At 43.2% G+C, this 21,817-nt stretch overlaps 1 long non-coding RNA gene across 1 annotated transcript; it reads left to right on the top strand.

Moving 5' to 3' along the window:
* Positions 1-6,269: 6,269 nt before the first annotated feature.
* LOC137629081 (uncharacterized) lies at positions 6,270-21,235 on the top strand. The gene is made up of 2 exons (XR_011041442.1): positions 6,270-6,380; positions 20,992-21,235. It is a non-coding gene; the product is annotated as an uncharacterized lncRNA (long non-coding RNA).
* Positions 21,236-21,817: the final 582 nt, after the last annotated feature.

The following is a 21,817-nucleotide window of genomic DNA, read 5'->3' on the forward strand; positions in this document are numbered from 1 at the left end:
AAGACAAGAGTCAGGGCCAAGGACCAGCAGGGGTGCGTTTAGGCCCCGGTCCAAAAAATGAGATGGAAGTCCTCCAGACACCAGTAGGGGCAAGACTGTCTCGTTTTTGGCAGTCTTGGAAAAGGAGAGGGGCGGACACCTGGTCCCTCTCAGTCGTCAAGGAAGGTTACAAGATCCCCTTTTTAAAGAAACCACCTCTCTCAGACACTCCCCTAGCCTTAGTGGCTCAGTACACCGACGCGGGGAAACGAGAGGCTCTTCTGGAGCTAGTCGACCAGATGTTGGTCAAAGGAGCAATAGAGCCGGTTCAAGACCTCGCCTCCCCAGGCTTTTACAATCTCCTTTTTCTGGTTCCCAAGAACTCGGGTGGATGGAGACCAGTCCTAGATGTCAGCTCTCTGAACGCCTTCATGGAGAAAACAAAGTTCTCCATGGAGACGACTCAGTCAGTGCTGGCTGCAGTTCGTCCAGGAGACTGGATGGTTTCTCTCGACCTGCAGGACACTTATTTTCACGTCCTCATTCATCCGTCTTCGAGGAGATATCTGAGGTTTGTGTTCCAGGCAAGTGCTTCCAATTCAGGGCACTTTGCTTCGGTCTCAGCACAGCTCCCCGAGTTTTCACCAGACTAATGGCGAATGTGGCAGGCTGGTTACACCAGGAGGGGATAAGGGTTTCCTTCTATCTAGACGACTGGCTGATCCGGTCACAGTCGAAAGAGAAATGTCTGGAGGACCTAATGAAGACGTATACGATGACTCAGGACCTGGGACTCATCGTCAACTGGGGGAAGTCTCAGACCAAGCCGAATCAGACTATTCTCTATTTGGGGATAGTTCTGAATTCAGTTCTTTTTCAGGCTTCTCCCTCCCAGGAGAGGCAGACCAGGTGCCTAGACAAAGTCAAAGACTTTTTGAGGAAGCAGGAATGCTCAGCGAAGGAGTGGATGAGTCTGCTGGGAACTCTATCCTCCCTGGAGCAGTTTGTCCCGTTGGGGAGACTGCACCTAAGGCCTCTGCAACACTTCCTCGCAAAGGTTTGGAACAGAAAGATCCAGGAGGACACTTTTTCTTTTCCCATTCCGACAAAGATCAAGGATCTTTTGATGTGGTGGCTGGACCCAGCTCTGTTGGGAAAAGGGATCTCCTTGTTCAAGAAGAACCCCGACCTAGTGTTATTCTCAGACGCGTCCGAGTCAGGCTGGGGAGCAACACTAGGGAACAAAGAGGTCTCAGGTATTTGGGAAGGGAGTCAGATCAGTTGGCATATCAACAGGAAGGAATTGATGGCCATTTTGTTAGGGCTCAAGGCCTTCAAAACCTCGGTGTCAGGAAAGACTGTGGAGATCAATTCCGACAACACCACAGCTCTCGCGTACATAAGGAAGCAAGGGGGAACTCACTCCCTCTCTCTGTTCTCAACTGCGAGAGAGCTTCTCCTTTGGGCGAACGAGAACGAGACCCAGCTGTTGACAAGGTTTGTTCAAGGGCAGAGAAACATCAGGGCAGACATGCTCAGCAGGAGGGGACAAGTCCTTCCTATAGAGTGGACTCTCAACCCGCATGTCTGTCGGAGCCTCTGGAAGTTGTGGGGCAGACCTGTAATTGACCTTTTTGCCTCCGGTCTAAACAAGAGGATCCCCAACTACTGCTCCCTAGTCCCCGACGAGGAAGCTGTTGCAGTGGACGCCTTCTTGATGGATTGGACGGGGCTGGACATGTATGCCTTTCCCCCGTTCAAGATCATCAATCTGGATGTCAGGAAATTCGCTCTCCTCGATTCAGGACAAATGATCCTAGTGGCTCCATTCTGGCCTGCGAGGGAGTGGTTCACCGAAGTGGTAGGGTTGCTGATGGACTTTCCAAGAAGACTCCCGGCAAGTCCAGATCTTCTCAGACAACCCCACTTCGAGAGATTTCACCAAAACCCCCTCACTTTCAATCTGACTGCCTTCAGACTGTCGAGAAGCTCGTTAGATCTCGAGGCTTTTTGGCACAAGCGGCGAAAGCTATTGCCAGAGCAAGGAGGATCTCTTCACAAAGAGTCTACCAGTCAAAGTGGGAGACCTTTAGAGCTTGTTGCAGGAGGCGCAAGGTTTCCTCGTCCTCTACCTCTCTAAGCCAGATTGCAGACTTTCTTTTGTACCTCAGGCAGGATGCTAAGCTGGCTGTATCTACCATTAAAGGATACAGGAGCATGCTCTCAACCGTCTTTAGGCATAGAGGCTTAGAGTTATCTCAGAATAAGGACTTGCAGGACCTCATTAGGTCTTTTGAGACAACGAAGCAGGTGCACTTAAGACCCCCTTCTTGGAACCTGGATGTGGTGCTTAAGTTTTTGTGCTCCAGGAAGTTTGAGCCTATCTCGCAAGCCTCTCTGCAAGATGTGACTAAGAAAACCCTCTTCCTTTTGACTAGCGACTGCCAGGAGGATCAGCGAGGTCCAGGCAATCCAGAAGCGTGTAGGCTTCACCCTAAATGGAGCGGTTTGTGCCTTGAGGTTCGACTTTCTTGCCAAGAATGAGAACCCTTCGAAACCCTGGCCCAGGACTTTTGAAGTCCCTAACCTCACGAATCTGGTGGGTCAGGAACAGGAAAGCCTCCTCTGCCCGGTTAGGGCTCTCAAGGCTTATTTGGCCCACACTAAGAACGTGAGGGGTGCTTCCAACTCCTTATGGTGTTCGGTGAAGGATCCTCAAAAACCCCTGTCAAAGAACGCTTTGTCCTTTTTCCTGAGGGAAACTATTAGGGAAGCCCACCTCTTTTGTGAGGAAGAAAACTTCGCCCTGTTAAAAGTACGGGCTCACGAAGTAAGGGCCATTGCTGCTTCACTGGCATACCGGAAAAATATGTCAGTTAGACAGATCATGGACGCAACTCTGTCTTCGCTTCTCATTACCTCAGAGAGGTAAGAGTGGACTATGACAAGTGTTATACCTTGGGCCCATACGTAGCTGTGGCTTCTGCATTAGGCAAAGGAGTTACTACCCCCACTCAACCTTAGTTTATGTACTTGTATATGGGTTTGTGTTTTTTATGGTTGTCTGAGGTCCTCGTCTTGTGGTACGGTTCCCTCAGTCCAGATAGATAGTTTATATCTATTTCTGCAAGGTTAGGTGGTTAGCTTTAGTAAGGTTGCAGGTTTTTATTATATGGGAAGGTAGTTTCTGAAGTCTAGTCAAGTTGTTGGTCCTACCCCTTTGACAGACTCGATTGAGTTGTTTGCAGCGTAGCAGGTCTACTCCTGGCTGAACACTCCTAAGGGAAAGCGACTCTAGAGGCAGTTACCTTTGAAGTCAGCTACCTTAGCAGGTAAGGAATCAAGGTGTTTGTTCTCCTACAACTCTTTTGTTGTTTCCCCAACTATGTTTTTCTGTCTGTTTCCCTCCTCCAAATGTGTGACTCAGCTATATATATATAACTGCCAGGTAAGTACTATTCATAAAAATGGAGTTTTTATGATAAAACAAAGTTTTATGAATACTTACCTGGCAGTTATATATATATTTTAAAGCCCACCCACCTCCCCTCAGGAGACAGGTCGGGCAAAGATAATCTGAGGAACAGAAAACGGGAATGTAGTATCACCCTGTAAGGGTTGTTAACCATCTAACCACACAACCACCACAAGGCGGTTGCCGCGATTTTCGATTAGATTCTGCCGCAGTCGGAGACTCAGCTATATATATATAACTGCCTGGTAAGTATTCATAAAACTTTGTTTTATCATAAAAACTCCATTTTATCACTTTCATCATGCGCGTTTAATGCCTTCGTTTGTTTATTACGATCGAAAATGGAGCGTACAGTAAACGAATGGAAGGTTTCCGTTTCAGGCGGCGTCATAAAGAAAAACATTATATAAATGGGATTCATTTAATTTATTTGGAAGTTCTAAGAAAAATTAAGTAAAACATTGGTAATAACAAAATCAACATATACTCAATATAATCGATGCAAAAACTAACCTATACACAGATGTGTAAATGCGTTTGTTTCTTCATTATGATCAGAGATAAACGTAAACTAAACATTGGTTGTCATTTTTTATCGTGCTTTTTGGCGTGTTTAGACGTTTGTTTCTTCATTACGATCAGAGATAAACGTAAACAAAAACATTGGTTGTCATTTTTTATCGTGCTTTTTGGCGTGTTTAGGAAACGCATGATATAAAATCGCCTTTAATATTTGTGCCTGTTTTAGTTTAGGGTACTGAAGTACATGCATTAAGTATTCTGTACATTAAAGGGTAGTTTGTTAACAGTACTACATAAAGGGAAGGTTTTAAAAGTCTGAATATACATGTTAAATAAATACGTAAATATGGTGTCCCTACTTCGCGGATTTTCAGCTATCGCGGTCGGGTTTGGAACCTATCTACCGCGATAATCGAGGGTTCACTGTAGACCCGAGTTCTTTAATCCAACTGCACTTCTCAGTCCTGGACCGAAAGGTCAAAAGTGAGGACTCTCCAGCTGGAAAGGGGCCGGGGCTCCTCGCCCACCCTGCATATTCACCAACTTTAACGACCGATTCCAGCTCATGCTGAAAAACACTTCCTAATTGAAGGACATCTTTCATGATTCTCCTGTGTTCCTGACATTATCGAAAATTGTAATATCTTTCATGATTCTCCTGTGTTCTTGACATTATCATAGACTCTTTTATAAGGGATAATTTCTTTTAAGATTTGCAGTGATTACACCAGAGGAAGCTCTTATTCTTTTTATTTGAGAAAACTTCCAGTTTATTGCTAAATAGGAAACGCAAAAATGCGGTGTTAATCACTTTCTTGCTACAGAGGATTTTTTTTTTTTTCATGTATCATTATTACTAGCTAATCTACAACCCTAGTTGGAAAAGCAAGATGATATAAGCCCAAGGGGTCCAATAGGAAAAATAACCCCATGATGAAAAGAAATAAGGAAACATATTGAGTAGTGTGCCTGAGTGTACCCTCAAGTAAAGGAACTCCCAAGGCAGTGGAAGACTATGTTACAGAGGCTACGGCAGATGAGAGATCAGTGGTTTGATTTTGGAGTGTCCTAGAAGAGCTGCTTACTATAGCTAAAGAGTCTTCTACCCTTGCCAAGTGGAAAGTAGCCACTGAACAGTTACAGTTCAGTAGTTAACCCCTTGAGTGAAGAAGAATTTTTGGTTATCTTAGTGTTTTCAGATGTATGTGGAAAGAGGTAGTAGGTTGGCCAGAGCACCAGCCGCCCGTTGAGATACTACCACTAGAGAGTTATAGGGTCTTTGACTGGCCAGGCAGTACTACATTGGATTCTTCTTTCTGATTACGGTTCTTTCCCTTTGCCTACTCATACACCGAATAGTCTGGCCTATTCTTTACAGATTCTCCTCTGCCCTCATACACCTGACAACACTGATATTACCAAACAATTCTTCTTTGTTCAAGGGATTAACTACTGCACTGCAATTGTTCAGTGGCTACTTTTCTCTTGGTAAGGGTAGAAGAGAGACTTTAGCTATGGTAAGCAGCTCTTCTAGGAGAAGGACGCTCCAAAATCAAACCATTGTTCTCAAGTCTTGGTTAGTGCCATAGCCTCAGTACCATGGTCTTCCACTGTCTTGGGTTAGAGTTCTCTTGCTTGAGGGTACACTTGCGCGCACTGTTCTATCTGATTTCTCTTCCTCTTGTTTTGTTAAAGTATTTATAATTTATATAGGAAATATTTATTTGAATGTTGTTACCCTTCTTAAAATATTTTATTTTTCCTTCTTTCCTTTCCTCACTGGGCTATTTTCCCTGTTGGGGCACTTGGGCTTATAGCATCCTGCTTTTCCAACTAGGGTTGTAGCTTAGCAATTGATGATAATTATAATATGCAAAGAATAGGCCAGACTATTTGGTGTATGTGTAGGCAAAGGAAAAATGAGCCATAACCAGAGAATGATCCATTGTAGTACTATCTAGCTAGTCAAAGGACCCAATAACACTCTAGCAGTAGTATCTCAGCTGGTGGCTGTTGCCTTGGCCAGCTTACTACCTAGTTGGACATTTAATTTTAAGAATAATGAAGTGCTAGGGAATATTCTAGGTAATATATGCTGTCTGAATTTATACCTTGCCTTTAAGAGTCATTGCTAACTATCTTTATTACAGTATATTAACTAATCCATCATTATCTCATTCTTTCTTTTATTACTTTTGCATAATTTCATTTCTATGAAATACTTTCAAAGATAAAATGGGTACATGTACCTTGAAATAAAGCAACAGATATTTATTGAAGGTTTTTGTTATTCCAGTATGAAAGAGGTTGGCGATTCAAGAAACGACCGGGTGTTGACTTTTTGTTACATCATTGTGGACCACCTCTTTTTGAAATTGTAATATATACTAATGAACAAGGATTTGTAAGTACTGAAAATTGTTATCTTTGTATTGCTGCAATAATTTTGTACACAACCTGCATGTTATTTGTAATTCAACGAAATGATTTGTAGGAGTAACAGGTGCTATAGTGTATTTTGTTCCAACGCGATATACAAACCTCGTAATCATTTAATATAGGAATTCGCTTCAGCTCAGCTGAAACAGCTGAAGAGTAAGAAAACCAGACAGTCGTGCTGATTGGTTGGCTGGCTGTATACTGCCAGCCCGCTTTCACTCGCTTCGGGTCAACGGGGATGGTTGTGCTAGTCTCCGCTCTCTACGCTGCAGCCTTTTGCCCTCTCTTGTACTTGTGTACTAGTGATTGTAATGGAGGAGAAAATTACTCGTAAGATGCAATGTTGTGTAGGACGTGGTGGGCGCTGCAGTAGGTGGCTTTCGTCACCTTCTATAGACCCACACACGCTCTGCCGAACATGCAGGGGAAAACCTTGCTCTCAAGGTTCTCCTTGCTGTGAGTGTGAATCCTGGCCGCCCTTGCAGTGGCAAGCTTTCGAGAATCGACGCAAATATCGCCGGAACCCTAAAGCTGCTTCTGCGTCGGAGAGCTTGCCTCTTTTGAAGAAGAAGAAGAGTGGGGAACCCATGCAAAGTGTGTCGTCTCAAGAAACTACCACAGTGAAGTCTGCTCACGTCCTCTCCGAGTCGGAGGAGGGTGTGAGTATGAATTTGGGAAGCTCGGATTTACAGCCTGTCGGTGATTTCTTAGATTTCGGCGGGGAAGCGGGTGACCTTAGCGCTCCCGCTACTTCGGCGATCTTGAGGGACACCCGACGGATTGTTGGACCGTCTGATATCGATGACGACATGTTACCCGGTAAGATGGGGTACTTTGGGCATCTCTCGGATTATCAGGTAAGCCTGACTTGGATTTGTTAAAACGCTGATTAACTCTAGCGGACGAGATTGAACAACGTCATTTGAATGATCCGATTGTTGATGAACACATGAATATACCTGATTTTGCAACTTTATTGACTTCCATGTTCCCTGATGCCCCTGTTATTGTTGACCATGTACCTGTTAAAGCATTTGTTCCTGGCAAAATGCAAACTTTTTCCAAAGGTAAGATAACTGCTGGACTCCCTGTTAAAACAAGGGAGAATAAGGTTTTAAACACAGAGATTTCTTTAACCACTGCTGGCAAACCCTTTACAGCTTTGCCTGCAAGTCAGTTAAAATTAAAATCTGCCAAAACTCCTGCTGATACAATATGTTTTTCAGGTTCACCAAGTTCACCGACCACGGCTCTTCCTACGGACATGGCTCAGGTTGTTCATCCTCGTCCAGTGTCGTGTGCTGTTGCCTCGACCACCGTTTCAGTACCTCTCTCTCCTCCTCTTCGTCTTCATCTTCTGACTCTGACTCTTCTCCCCCAAGGAGAAAGAGGAAGGGGAAGAAGAGGAAAGCAAAGAGGGCCAAGAAGGCCAGTCGTAGTCGAAGGGACATGGCGCCTCGAGACACCTCTTCTCCTCCGGAGGATGAGGGTGACGTGCGGGATTCCCGTGTTCCCCACACTAGTGAGATTGTTCACGGCGAATCTCACGGAAGGCCTCCATGCACGACAACTGCACTTTAGGGCGTAGGTATCATCTCCCAGAGCATGGTGACGGGATCCTCAGGCTCCCAAGCTACTGCTCAGACTCGAATTGAACCGCTCTTGAGCGGGGAAAGGAGAGTCCTGGCTTCGGGATGAAAAATCTCTGCTGTGGTGTCTCGTGAAGAATCCGCAGAACGCACGACTACCTCCACGGGGGTAGCCACGCTGACTGACTCCGCGACTCGTGTGTCGCTTGAGCAGGGAGCAGACTTAGACAGCCACGCACTTGACCCGCCCGGCATGGAGCCACCTTGCGGCTTAGCCCGCGGCATGGGGTCCGGTCGTGCACGACCATGCAAGCTCTCGCGCATACCAGCCGCGCGAGATGCAGCCAACCCCCATGCTTTCTGGCCATGTAACAGGTGAGGCCTCGACTAACCTGTCTACACCTGGTGTGAGCACTGCAGTTCCCAGCGACTCCACTCGCGCTCAAGCTCCTTCGGGAGCTTCATGGGGCTCGCAGCGACAAGTCATGCACTCGGTCGCAGTGGGAACCTCGATGCATTCCGTCGGGGATGAACCCTGCCAGGGTCCTTTCTTGACTCCTGAATACACGCCTGGTTCGGTCTTAGGGGCAGATCGAGGGTATTCATGGGGGGTGTCATCACCCATGCAGCATGTCGCTTCCCCTACACCTACGGATGTAGCGGGACTGAGGGATCAGCCACTTCCACGGCCTTCCCCAGCCGTGGAGACGGAAGCTCCCGAGGTGGAGTCGCCGTTCCTGAGGCCATTAACCTCGTGCGTGAGATTAATGGCCTCAGGGCTCCTCCTGTGGTAGTGTCTGAGGATAAGTGTACAGCCTAGGGGGAGCTCCCAAAGGCAGTTCACGGCTCATCACATTACCCTGGTAGAGACAGGCTGCTCAAGCATTGGACCGAGTGAGTGACCAGATCACAGGACCTGGGGACTCGCTTAGGAGCCAAGATTCGAACAAGCTTCTCCCTCAACCACTCCAGCGACAGAAGAGGTACTATGTCACAGAGTCTTCTGTGCCTTGTCCTCTCCCTCTCGACCCCACAGTCGGTGCGCTTGCTGGGGGTTCTTCGGTCGAGAGCTTGAAATCCCAGAGTGTCTCCTTCTTGGCCTCTGAGTTTTCAAATATGGAGTCCATCTCTGTAGCTGCTCTCAATGCTGCTTCAAGGCTCGACCACTGGTGTGGTACGGCCACAGTCTTCGCACGGGACACCAAGCTTGCTATCCCCAAACACAGGGAACAGTACAGGAACCTGGCTTTGTGTGGTGGGAAAATTGTTGCTTTTCTCTTTTACCAGCTTGCTACCGAGTATGCCAATCTGATCCTCAAAAAATGCGAGGCAGTAGCCACTTGTTTGGCGAGACAGATTGGTTCAGTAGAGGCCCTGGCACTCAGGAACACTCCTGTTAGAGCTGCAATTTCTCTCTTTCCACCAGAGGAAGTTCGGGCCACGCGGGATAAATGGCACCTCGACTCGAAGGACTCCATTATCCACCAGGCGCAGGCTGCGAGTTTATAGGGACCTTGTCCCGTGAAACCGTCCGCAGCCAGGCTGTGTCAGACCAAGCCCACGGGAAGTAGCAAGGGTACCACTGGTCGTGCTCCTGTGCAGCCGAGACCTGCTCCTGTTCAGAAGGGTTCTTCCCCCAAACAGACCTTTCAGCCTCCCTCGGGAGCTCCTCCACGTCTGGGAAAGAACAGGGGCAAGCGAGGGAAAGGGAAATGCTGAGTTTGGCTTTCCCCTTCCCATGCTGCCGAAGGGAGGGGGATGCCTATCGCGCCACTGGGTGATGTGGCAGCATCTCGGGCCAAGGAATGGGTAGTGTTGACCCTTCGCGAAGGGTACAAGCTCCGTGCTTCATCGGCCCCCCCTATCCTCCACACGCACGCTCCAACATCTCCGAAGGCTCTGGCCTTGGAGGCGAAGGTCCAGGAAATGTTGGAGAAAGATGCGCTAGAAATCGTACACGATCAGTCACCAGGGTTCTACTGTCATCTCTTCCTTGTCGAGAAGGCGACAGGAGGTTCGACCAATCATCGACCTTTCGCCTTTGAACAAGCTTGTTCAGCAAACTGCGTTCAAGATGCTGACAGTTTGCACTGTGCTGTTAGCCATCAGGCAGTACGACTTCATGCTTTTGATAGACTTGAAAGACGTGTACATTCAAGTACCAGTTCATTGGTCGTCTCGAAAGTACCTCCGATTCACCTTCCAGGTCACGGTGTACCAGTTCAAAGTTCTGTGCTTCAGACTGTGCACAGCTCCCCAAGTGTTCACGCGAGTGTTCACGACAGTAGCAGCTTGGGCCTACTCGAGGGGCATCCGCCTACTGATGTACCTCAACGACTGGCTGATTCTCGCTCCCTCGCAGGAGCAGTTGATTCAGGATCGAGACTCGCTTCTGGCAGTTTGTCACGATCTGGGGATCGTGGTGAACTACTAGAAGTCGAGCCTCATTCCCAAGCAGAAGGGGAAGTATCTGGGAATGCTGATCGACTTGGCAGCAGCTCACGTTCTTCCCTCGGAAGAACGGATCAGCAGACTCAGAGAGGTTGCGCAGCCGTTCCTGTCGCATAGCAACTTCCAGCCCTCCAGTGGCAAGATCTTCTAGGTCACCTCTCCTCTCTGGAGAAGCTCGTTCCTTTCAGGCAGATCCATCTCCGCTCCCTTCTGTGGTGTCTGAAGGAGCAGTGGTCAGCAGCCACCGGTCCTCCCTCTTGTCCAATCCTCATGGAACGCGAGGTAAGGGAGGATCTCCTTTGGTGGCTAAACGAGGAGAACCTCATGAGAGGGTTTCTCATAAATCCTCCTCCACCTCAGTTCTGTCTGTTCACAGACACCCCCACGGAAGGTTGGGGGTGCACACCTGGACGACTTGGTCGTGTCAGGTGTGTTGTCGGAAGAGGAGAAACACCTGCACATCAACGTGCTGGAAATTATGGCAGTCTTGAGAGCACTCTTTCATTTCCAGGCCCGTTTGAGAGGGCACTCGGTAGTGCTGATGAGCGACAATACGTCCGTGGTCGCGTACGTCAACAAGCAAGGGGGCACGCTCTCACGTCCCTTGCAGCAGTTGACTAGGCAGGTGTTTCTGTGGGCAGAGAGTCAACACGTAACCTTGTCAGCCAGGTACACTACTAGAAGTCGAGCCTCATTCCCAAGCAGAAGGGGAAGTATCTGGGAATGCTGATCGACTTGGCAGCAGCTCACGTTCTTCCCTCGGAAGAACGGATCAGCAGACTCAGAGAGGTTGCGCAGCCGTTCCTGTCGCATAGCAACTTCCAGCCCTCCAGTGGCAAGATCTTCTAGGTCACCTCTCCTCTCTGGAGAAGCTCGTTCCTTTCAGGCAGATCCATCTCCGCTCCCTTCTGTGGTGTCTGAAGGAGCAGTGGTCAGCAGCCACCGGTCCTCCCTCTTGTCCAATCCTCATGGAACGCGAGGTAAGGGAGGATCTCCTTTGGTGGCTAAACGAGGAGAACCTCATGAGAGGGTTTCTCATAAATCCTCCTCCACCTCAGTTCTGTCTGTTCACAGACACCCCCACGGAAGGTTGGGGGTGCACACCTGGACGACTTGGTCGTGTCAGGTGTGTTGTCGGAAGAGGAGAAACACCTGCACATCAACGTGCTGGAAATTATGGCAGTCTTGAGAGCACTCTTTCATTTCCAGGCCCGTTTGAGAGGGCACTCGGTAGTGCTGATGAGCGACAATACGTCCGTGGTCGCGTACGTCAACAAGCAAGGGGGCACGCTCTCACGTCCCTTGCAGCAGTTGACTAGGCAGGTGTTTCTGTGGGCAGAGAGTCAACACGTAACCTTGTCAGCCAGGTACATTCCAGGCAAGAGAAATGTTCTGGCAGACGCCCTAAGTCGCAGAAACCAAGTAATAGGGTCAGAATGGTCTCTTCACCCTTGGGTCGCGAGTCGAGTACTTGACCTCTGATGAGAACCATGCATTGACCTATTCGCAACACGGCACAACGCCAAGCTTCCCGTGGTTTGCTCTCCAGTACCAGATCCCTGGGCTGCGCTCGAGGACCCACTGCAACATCCTTGGGATATACTGGATTGCTATGCGTTTCCCCCCATTTTGCGTGCTTCGCGCAGTCCTGTCCCTGGTCCTAGTAACCCCAGGACTCAGAATGACTCTCATTGCTCCACTATGGCCACACATGGAGTGGTTTTCAGATCTGTTGTCTCCTGGTCCAGGCACCGAGAGAGCTACCACACTGTCCCAATATCCTTCAGCAACCGTTTTCGAACAGGTACCACCAGACGGTACAGTCGCTCAGACTTCACTCATGGAGACTATCCACCATCTCCTCAGAACGCGAGGCTTTTCGCGACTCGCTGCGAGAGAGATGTCTGGGTACCTTAGAAGATCCTCCTCCTCAGTCTACCAGGGGAAGTGGTTGGTCTTCTTTGATTGGTGTAGTGGAAGGGGCATCTCTCAAGTCGGAGCCTCTCTGGCTCAGATCGCAGACTGCTACGTGAATAAAAAGATTTGACTGGCTCTTATTCTTTTCTTCATCCTACCCTCTCATGGGGAAAGCCGCATCCTGGGTTCTCTGCATAAGCTGACCTCATACCACTGCAGGTAAACCATGCTCCCTTGTGTACCTAGTATTAAGCTAATACAGTACTGTTGCATCCCCATACCCTGGCAAAGTGGTATTGGGAAAGTCTTGGTTACATCAGTTTTTTCCTACAATAGACTCGGAATAACTTTACCTAGACAGTCACACTTCTGCATGTCTCAACGCACAACTTGCGTAGGCCGCGGACCTTGCGTAGCAAGGTTTTAGATAGGGCAGGGACTCCTTATTTTTGAGTACTAATATGCTCAGATAAGGAGCCCCCAGGTAAAGCCAAAATCCAGATTGGCAGGGACGTCCACCCTTCCTAATGGGTGAGTCACCCCTAATAAATAGCGTGGTTTGTATTCCAGTTACGGAACAAATGACAAATTTGTATTTTTCCTAACTATACGAACCTTAGCTATTTATACAAACTTGCCCTTGAGCCCTACCTCCAAGCAAAGTGAGTTAAATCTCAGGTGTGTGATGGGGAGTGGTAGCAAGCTACCCTCCTATCCCCTGCTAACTAAAGGTGTGGGTAGTTAACCCTCACTAAATTTTAATGGCTCGTCATTTCAGCTCCGCCGAAAGTATAACCCCTAATAGATAGCTAAGGTTTGTATAGTTAGGAAAAATACAAATTATCTATGAATTTATCATGTTTCAAAGACATTAATAAGTTCTCATGAGAAACTAGTCCAATTCTAGATCCACACATTTCCACAGTGTAGAAAATAATTTTGAGGAGGTAGTGGAAGTTGTGGGTTTCACGTCTAGCTGATCGTGCTCTTTTTTCATCATTCTTCTGTTTAAGTTTTCTCTGGAGTATATGAATGCCTTCCTTTAGTTTTGCCCTCCAAGCAGTGCAGTCATGTGCATCTCTTTCCCAGGTTTTATAAGTGACTTCACATATTTTCATATTTGTCTTCAGACAGTCCTTGAAACGCTTCCTCTGTCCACCCAGTGCTCGGGTTCCCCCGCTTAACTCCATGTAAAATATTTGGTTTGGAATGGATTTGTCCATTCTGACCACATGACTAGTGCATCTTAATTGACTCTTGAGTGATAAGGGCTTCAATACTTAACCAGTTTGACTCTTCCGAAATGCTGCTGTTTATTCGATGACTTTGCCAACTGATTTTTCAAGTTTTTTGCATAAAACGTTAATGGAATTTTTCAGGAGTTTTAATGTGATGTCTATATGTAGTCCAAGTCTATGAGGCATAAAGAACAGTAGGAAGGACAACCGAGCGATAGACCATTTTGGTTGCATTTTTTAGATTGCGGTTTTCAAATACTCTGTATCACAGTTTCCCAAAAGCACAGCTAGCACATTGTATAAGGTATTGGATCTCACCATCAATATTTACATCTGCTGAGATATGACTGCCAAGATAAGAAAAATCTTGGATGTTATCAAGGGTCTCAATATTTAAGAGGATGTTAGGATTTCCTAATTTGCTGTTTGATGCAGACTGGTAAAGCACTTGGCATTAAGGATTCTTTGAAGATCAACTTCAGTTTGGGCACCTATGGCATTATAGTCTGCATATTTGAATTCAATAAGAGTTGCAGTTTTGATTTTTGTTCTGTGACTGAGGCGTCTAAGGTTGACAATTCCTCTGGCCATTCAATATGTAATTGATATGCCTGAAGGGACCTGATTGTTTATGAGATGCATAATAGCAGTGATGAACACAGAGAAAAGGGTGGGAGCCGCCACACCACGCATCCCTGTTTTACACCAGATTTTACTGTGAAAGGTGAGCTATGTTTTTATTCGCAGTCACAGCAACAGGCGTGTTATCACGAAGTAGCCTTAAAATACTGATGAACTTCTGTGGGAAGCTCGCTTTGGATATAACTTTCCAAAGAAGCCAACTGTCAGAGACCTTAGTTAGGTCAGTAAATGCCAGGTATAATGATTTCTGTTGTTCTTTGCTTTTTTATGGTGGATGCTTTGAAAATCATGTTGGTTGTTCCCTTGGCTGGTCCAAAGCTGCTCTGAGATTCTGGGAGTATTTTTTCAGCAATTGGCATTAGACTATTGTTAGGAATTTTGGCTAGGATTTTACCTGCCCTTAGACAAAAGCATGATACCCCTGTAATTACCACTATCTGATCGATTGATCTTTCTTTTTATAGATGATTGCCATTAAACCATCTCATAGGTCTTCTGGTGCCTCTTCTTTGATCGCAAGTTTTTCAAGGAATTTATGGATATGCAAGCGGAGAAGAGGTTCTCCCACTTTATAAAAGTTTCAGCTGGTATGTCATATACTTGGAGCCTTGTTTTTCAGACTAGACATTACAGATGTTACCTCGACTAAGGTTTGGAGTCTGTCCAGTGTTTCATCAACTGGTTGTTGAGGTATGTTATTAATGGCATTTTCATCTTTTAGAGGATCTCTATTCAATAATTCCTGGAAGTGTTCCCCACCGATTAAGGATCTCTAATTCACCCTTGAAGTTTCTTGTACCATCTTTATTTCTTAATGGAGCTAGTCCTTGTGAGATGGAACCACACAGTGCTCTTGCAGTGCTGAAAAAGTCAGCATTTTCTTTGCATTTCTTCATACTTTCTTACCTACCACTCATTCTCAATTCTTCTTGTGGATCTTTGAACATCATCTTTCAGTTGTCTATCCTTTTTTCTTTTAGTTTCTGAGGTGAGATTGTTCAGATGATCAATCAGTGCCTTTCTTTTTACATCTGTTAGCTTTGTGTTTTCCTCATCATTTTCATCAAACCAGTCCTCATGTTTGTGATCTTTCATGCCAATTGCTTCTGAGCAGCTGTCCTACACTCTTGTTTTGAGTTTCTCCCCGTGTCCTCTAATATCTGGGGATATTCATCTGGTAGAATATTGCTAAGGCCATTCTGAAATAATTGTTCTGCAGATGAGTCATATAGACATTCACTCTAAAAGTGGTTCTCTTCAGCATTCGTCTGTTCCTGACGGTCTTTTCAAGACTTATTTTTATGACTGAGTAGACAAAACAATAGTCAGTCCAGCAGTCTGTGAAAGAGGCAGCTCTTGCAATCATTACATCTTTACAGTCATGGGTTCTTACAATGATATAACCTAGTAAGTGCTAGTGTTTGGATCTTTGATGTTTCCAGGTAGTCTTGAATGTGTTCCTTTGCCTGAATATAGTATTTGTGATTCATAGGTTGAATTCTGAACGCTTGGATAGGAGAAGGGTCCATTTGTATTGATCTTACTCACTCCATGACTACCGATTGTATTTTGCCATGAATGAGAGTGCCAACTCTAATGTTAAAGTCACCTAGGAGGAACACTTTGTCATGGCTAGGGACTGATGTAAGTATTCTATCAAGGTCAGCATAGAAAGACTTACAATGTCTTTAGCATCAAGAGTCTGAACATTAGCACTGACCATTGTGGCATATGGTATTAAGAGTACCCTGATGAAGCCAGTGATGATTGTTGGGCATAAACAAAATACTTTTCTTTTAAAATTTCATCATCATCATCATTTCCTCCTACGTCTATTGACACAAAAGGCTTCAGTTAGATTTCGCCAGTTGTCTCTATCTTGAGCTTTTAATTCAATACTTCTCCATTCATCATTTCCTACTTTGTGCTTCATAGTCCTCAGCCATTGAGGCCTGGGTCTTCCAACTCTTCTAGTGCCTTCTGGAGCCCAGCTGAACATTTGGGGAGTGCGAAGAGCATGCCCAAACCATCTCCATCTAACCCTCATTATGATCTCATCCACATATAGCACTTGAATAATCTCTTATAGTTTCATTTCTAATCCTGTCCTCCCATTTAATTGCCAATATCCTTCTGAGGGCTTTGTTCTCAAATCTACTAAATCTATTGGAGATTGTTTCATTGTCATACCATGACTCATGTCCATATACTAACACCCATCTCACTAAACTGATATATAGTCTGGTTTTTATATGTAATTTCATGCGATTTGGTTTCCAAATTTTACTTAACATAGCCATTGTCCGATATGCTTTGTTTCAATCTTTCACTAAACTTAATTGTAAAGACCCTATATTGGAGATCATAGTTCCTAAGTACTTAAATGATTTTACCTCATTAGTCCTTTCTCCTTCCAATGATATTTCATCTTCCATTGCATACTCAATTCACATCATCTATGTCTTTCTTCTATTTATCTTCAGCCCAACCACATGTGATATTTCATGCATTCTGGTAAGAAGCATTGCAAATCCTGTGATGTTTTGCTAACAAGGACAGCATCATCTGCATACTCTAGGTCTGCTAAATTCCTATCACTAGTCCAGTCCAATCCTTCTCCACCATCTCCGACTGTTCTGCGCATTACAAAATCCATGAGTGGGATAAACAACATAGATTGTTGTAGAATCTAAGTAATGTATTAATATTAATTCTTATGATTCTTTGTAACTGATTACATAGTAAATATTGAAAAATTAACAAAGCGTCTGTATAGCTAGAATATCAGTGGGAAATCAAAAATTTTTTTACAGATTAAATTATTAAAAATGAATTCACCAATCTGTTGCTAAGCAATAAAGATGTAAAAATATTTCCTATGCAATATCTATAAAATCATCTTCACTGAATTGTTTCTGGTGTAAATTTGATATCATTGTTAAAAAGCTCCAAATTCCCTTCTCATACACACATATCTGCATGTTCTAAATCGTTTGCTAAGCATTTGCATGGTGGCTTACAGACAGGATATTAATAGGAGAACAAAAAAAATCACAGACATTTAGCAGTGTGTGTCCATTAATTATGTCCCATCCATTACCAATGGGCGAAGGGAGTGTTCGTTTTGCCTCTAACCTTAGTCCACATCATGACCTGATGATTTATTTTCTTAAGCATAGGTACTACAGCACTTTGTGTGCAGTAGCCTTTCCCAGGGTATTTGTTTCTTTGAAAACATATATTTTTGAAGTTCTGTCAGTTTATCTATACTTGACCATTTTTTTGTATATTTGACAAAAATTTTCAAGTTCCTCTTGAACTCCATCAGAGATTTCTTCACTTGTTCCAAGTATCACCAATGCTTCCAAGGGTTCTTTACTTACCATATTAAATGCCTTCCAGTAAGAGTTTGCCCTTACCAACCAAGGCACCAGTTGTGTCACAGCCTGAAAGACTGTGAATTGTAGGTACAGTAATGTAGATACTTTTGAAGTGCACAATGATGAAAATGTCGGTAATGGAGATTTCAGTTCTAAAATTTGTCTTGAAGAATGGCCGAGATGGTAGTTTTGGAAATTTGGAAGTTACATTGCCGACATTTATGCTTAAGCACTCCTTGTGGTATGCAAAATCAGGCATGGCAATGTCTTGGGTAAATACATCCATTTAATTCAAGTTTCCATTCTGTACTGTATTAGTACCCTGATTCACATCATCATACAACTTTTTACCTACTGATGATGTGGAAACTGTATATAGTGAATGGTTTCTAGTTTTAGGTTACAAAAGAAACAAGTCATACTCTGAAGTTTGGAGTGAAATATGGATCTAGTTGTTGGTCCTTTGTTCAAACTCTGAGGTAATACTGCTGTCATCCTCTTCATTTACTTTGATATTCAATTTTTTCTGTAATTTATTAGAAATCGGTATTTACTTAGATTAGAAACCAGTGTAATTTTTGCATCTATTATTCAACTAATTTAAAATACCTTACTTTACTTTAAGGGCTGCTTTCTGGTCCTATACAGCAGGGGAACCCCAATGTCTATAGGACCTTCATAGTCATTTTATCATATTCGTTCGAAATCATTCAACATTTCACACCGCATATTGCTTGTTTATTGTTAAATCCACATTATCAAAACACTTTGAGAGCAGAAAGTTTTCAGTTTCCTCTTGAAAGCCTTAATATCTAAAGTCTTTCGAATGTCTAGTGGGAGCTTATTGCAGTCTTGGTGTCGCATATTCAAAGGCTCTGGAGCCTACAGTAGACATATATCTAGGTTCCAATAATTTGAAACCATCTGTAACTATTCTCGGGTCAACACGATTTGTTGGCTGGAACATGTAGCAATTCCCTTAGATATTTTGGGTGTCTGCTTTTCAATAATATTGAAACTGACCTTAAAGGGATTTTATGCATCAGGTACTACACCTACTTTTCAGTATTCAGTTTAAGAAAAAAATAAATCAAGATAATTTGTTTGTTTATAAATCATTTATCAAATATAGTTCTATGAACGAACTAAATTTTATAGTTGTTAATGCTGACAATATACATAACATAGAATGAGTATCATAACATTACTGTAGAATTTTCATTATAATGTAAGCCTTCTAAAACATTAGTGTATGCAGGCTCTTCAATATCTAAAAATCTATTGCCAATGTTGCATTTTGCAAAAAATCTGCCGGGTCCCCAATTTTAAATCGTGCAGTCTTCCACGTCTTGCCCAGATTGCAAAAAAAAAAATAAATGAAAATCGAAGTCAAATAAAACCATAACACAAACTGTTACCACAATATCCATAAAACCCAAAGGATTTATTTTTTCTGGAATAACTTAACAGTTGTAGTTCGCTATACTCTAAAAACTGATGGAAGCCTGTATAAAGATTAACCACATCCATGGTCACATTCAACATTACTATAAAACTGCAGTACAACAGTCTTGTCATTTGTGAATTTTTAATGAAATTTTAACTAGTTAAGCAAGGCAAAAACTCTTCTGTAGGTATGTTCCTCATTTGTAGCCAATAGTTTATTGAGGCGTGATGTTTTTTGACAATTTGATTAATGCAACCAATGAATTTTGACTTGTTCAGCAACTAGACCTCTTGTATTTGTTTGGGATATTGTGGATATCTTGTAGCTAAATAGGTTTTTTATACCTGGCAGTAAACTTCGCTGTTGACATTAGATAGTCAACTAGTACTGGGGGGAAGTTACAAGAGTACTGAGAGGGAATATTAGACTGGAGTGAGTAAATATGATATTGAAGAAATGTATTTGTAAATATTAGTTTTCCATTTTGTGAGAATCTTTTTCTTAGTTAGCGGAGTCATTAGATTATAATTCAAGTGATAGGATTCACTCAAACTTTATTTGATCAAAGAATCATACATATTTTTTGCTGAATGATTTTTCTTTTTAGTAGATCCCGCTAGTTGGAAAGCCCAGATTAAATTCATGAGATTTTGCTAGAAAATTTGTTTTAAATTCAAGTAAGTTCAGAGTTTGGTTTTAGTGCTGTTTATGTGTGAAATAAGTCATCTAGGTAACAAAACTTAAATCAACCTGTTTTTGGTAGAAGTTTCCATGTTATTGTGTGAAGCTGTAAATCGGTTAACTAGTTAAATTGTTATGGCAGGTGGGTAGTGATGTCAGTGCATGGTGCACTGTAGATGTTAATTGAACCTAGTTTAATTTTTATTTAGCAAAGTCATTCTACTTGAATTTATGTGAATTCACTGTTGAAAACCTGACATAGGAACTCGAGCACATCTTTTTATTAGTTCTTAAGATATCCTGATTTTTTGTTGTTGTCCTGGAATATCCTAATTTGTCTCCTTGAAATATCATAATTTTTGGGTTTTAAATATCATAGTTTTGGTGGATTAAATTACCTTACTAGTTTAGAGGCTTAAAATATATTGCTTTTTTGCTTTTGGGGAGCTCAAACATCTTATTTTGGGGCTTAAAATACCTTATTTTTGGGGAGTTCAAACATATTTTGGGGGCTTAGAATATCTTACTTTTTAGTTCTTTAAATATCTTACTTTTGGGGGGCTTAAAATATCTTACTTTTGAGTTCTTTAAATATCTTACTTTTGGGGGTTTAAAACATCTCACTTTCGGGGACTTAAAATTTCTTACTTTTGGGGGCTTAAAATATCTTACTTTTGGAGATTTGAAATATCTTACTTTTGGAGACTTAAGATATCTTAATTTTGTGGGCGTAAAATATCTTATTTTACTTTTGAAAATATCCTACTTTTGGGGCTTCAAATATTTTGCTTTTGGAGACTTAAAATATTTTACTACAGGGACTTGAAATATCCTACTTTTGGAGGCTTGAAATATATTAATTTTGGTGACTTAAAATTTACTTTTGTGGGTTTAAAATATCTTACTGTTGTGGGCTTAAAATATCCTACTTTTATGAGCTTAAAATATCCTACTTTTGGGAGCCTAAAATATCCTACTTTTGTGAACTTAAAATATCCTACTTTTGTGAGCTTAAAATATCCTACTTTTGTGGGCTTAAAATATCCTACTTTTTTGAGCCTAAAATATCCTACTTTTGTGAGCTTAAGGTATTCTTATTTGTTTTCCATTGAACTGATTTATAAAACATATATTATGGCTTAAAAATTACTGAAAACAGTACTAAATTTGTACTTTATAAATCATGATTAGTAATTATCTGTGAGTTCCTATTAACACTTTTGACTTTCAGGTCAATGTGGCCGTCTGCTTGGATGTTTAAACCCCTTTAACCAAAAGGATGATCCTGGAGTAGTCCTGTCTGATCTGGACTCTCCTGGTCAAGTCCATCAGTTGGAGCAGAGCAAGTGGAACTTCTAGAACACCATTTTGGGCCATGGGGTGTAGGAAGTTGCCCCTATTTAGATTAGGTTTTCACAATGCTGATTTGAATATCTAGTTCAAGTTTTAAGTCTTGGACAGTGTGCGAAGTTATATTGATAGCTTGATAATATACCTAAATTCTTTTATTTTTAGTTTCATGAATTTAGTTTCTATACATTAAATTCCCTTTAGAAATTGCTTGATGACTAAAATTTAGCTCTAAATCAATTTAGGCCTATCTAAATCTGTGTCAATAACTAAGATTGCAATATTGGGTTAGCTAACTTGAAGCCCTTTAGAGGTAGATTATATCTCGTTCTCATCAACCTCGTGGCATCTACGAAAAATATTATTGTGGAAATCCTAGATATTAAATTTCTGGTAGTACTGAAAGAAGTTATTTCAAGTAGATGCTGGGTGATTTCAGGTAGATGCTGGGTGGTTTCAGGTAGATGCTGGGCTGTTTCAGATAGATGTTGTGCTGTATGTTGGGCTGTCTCATGTAGAGGCTGGGCCATTTCAGGTAGAGGCTGGGTTATTTCAGGTAGAAGGTGGGCTGTTTCAGGTAGAAGGTGGGCTGTTTCAGGTAGATGCTGGGCTGTTTCAGGTAGATGCTGGGCTGTTTCAGTTAGATGCTGGGCTGTTTCAGTTAGGGACTTGCCTATTTCATGTAGAGGCTGGGCCATTTCCAGGTA

The sequence above is a fragment of the Palaemon carinicauda genome, chromosome 37 (assembly GCF_036898095.1).
Source record: "Palaemon carinicauda isolate YSFRI2023 chromosome 37, ASM3689809v2, whole genome shotgun sequence".
Classification (NCBI taxonomy): Eukaryota; Metazoa; Arthropoda; class Malacostraca; order Decapoda; family Palaemonidae; genus Palaemon; species Palaemon carinicauda.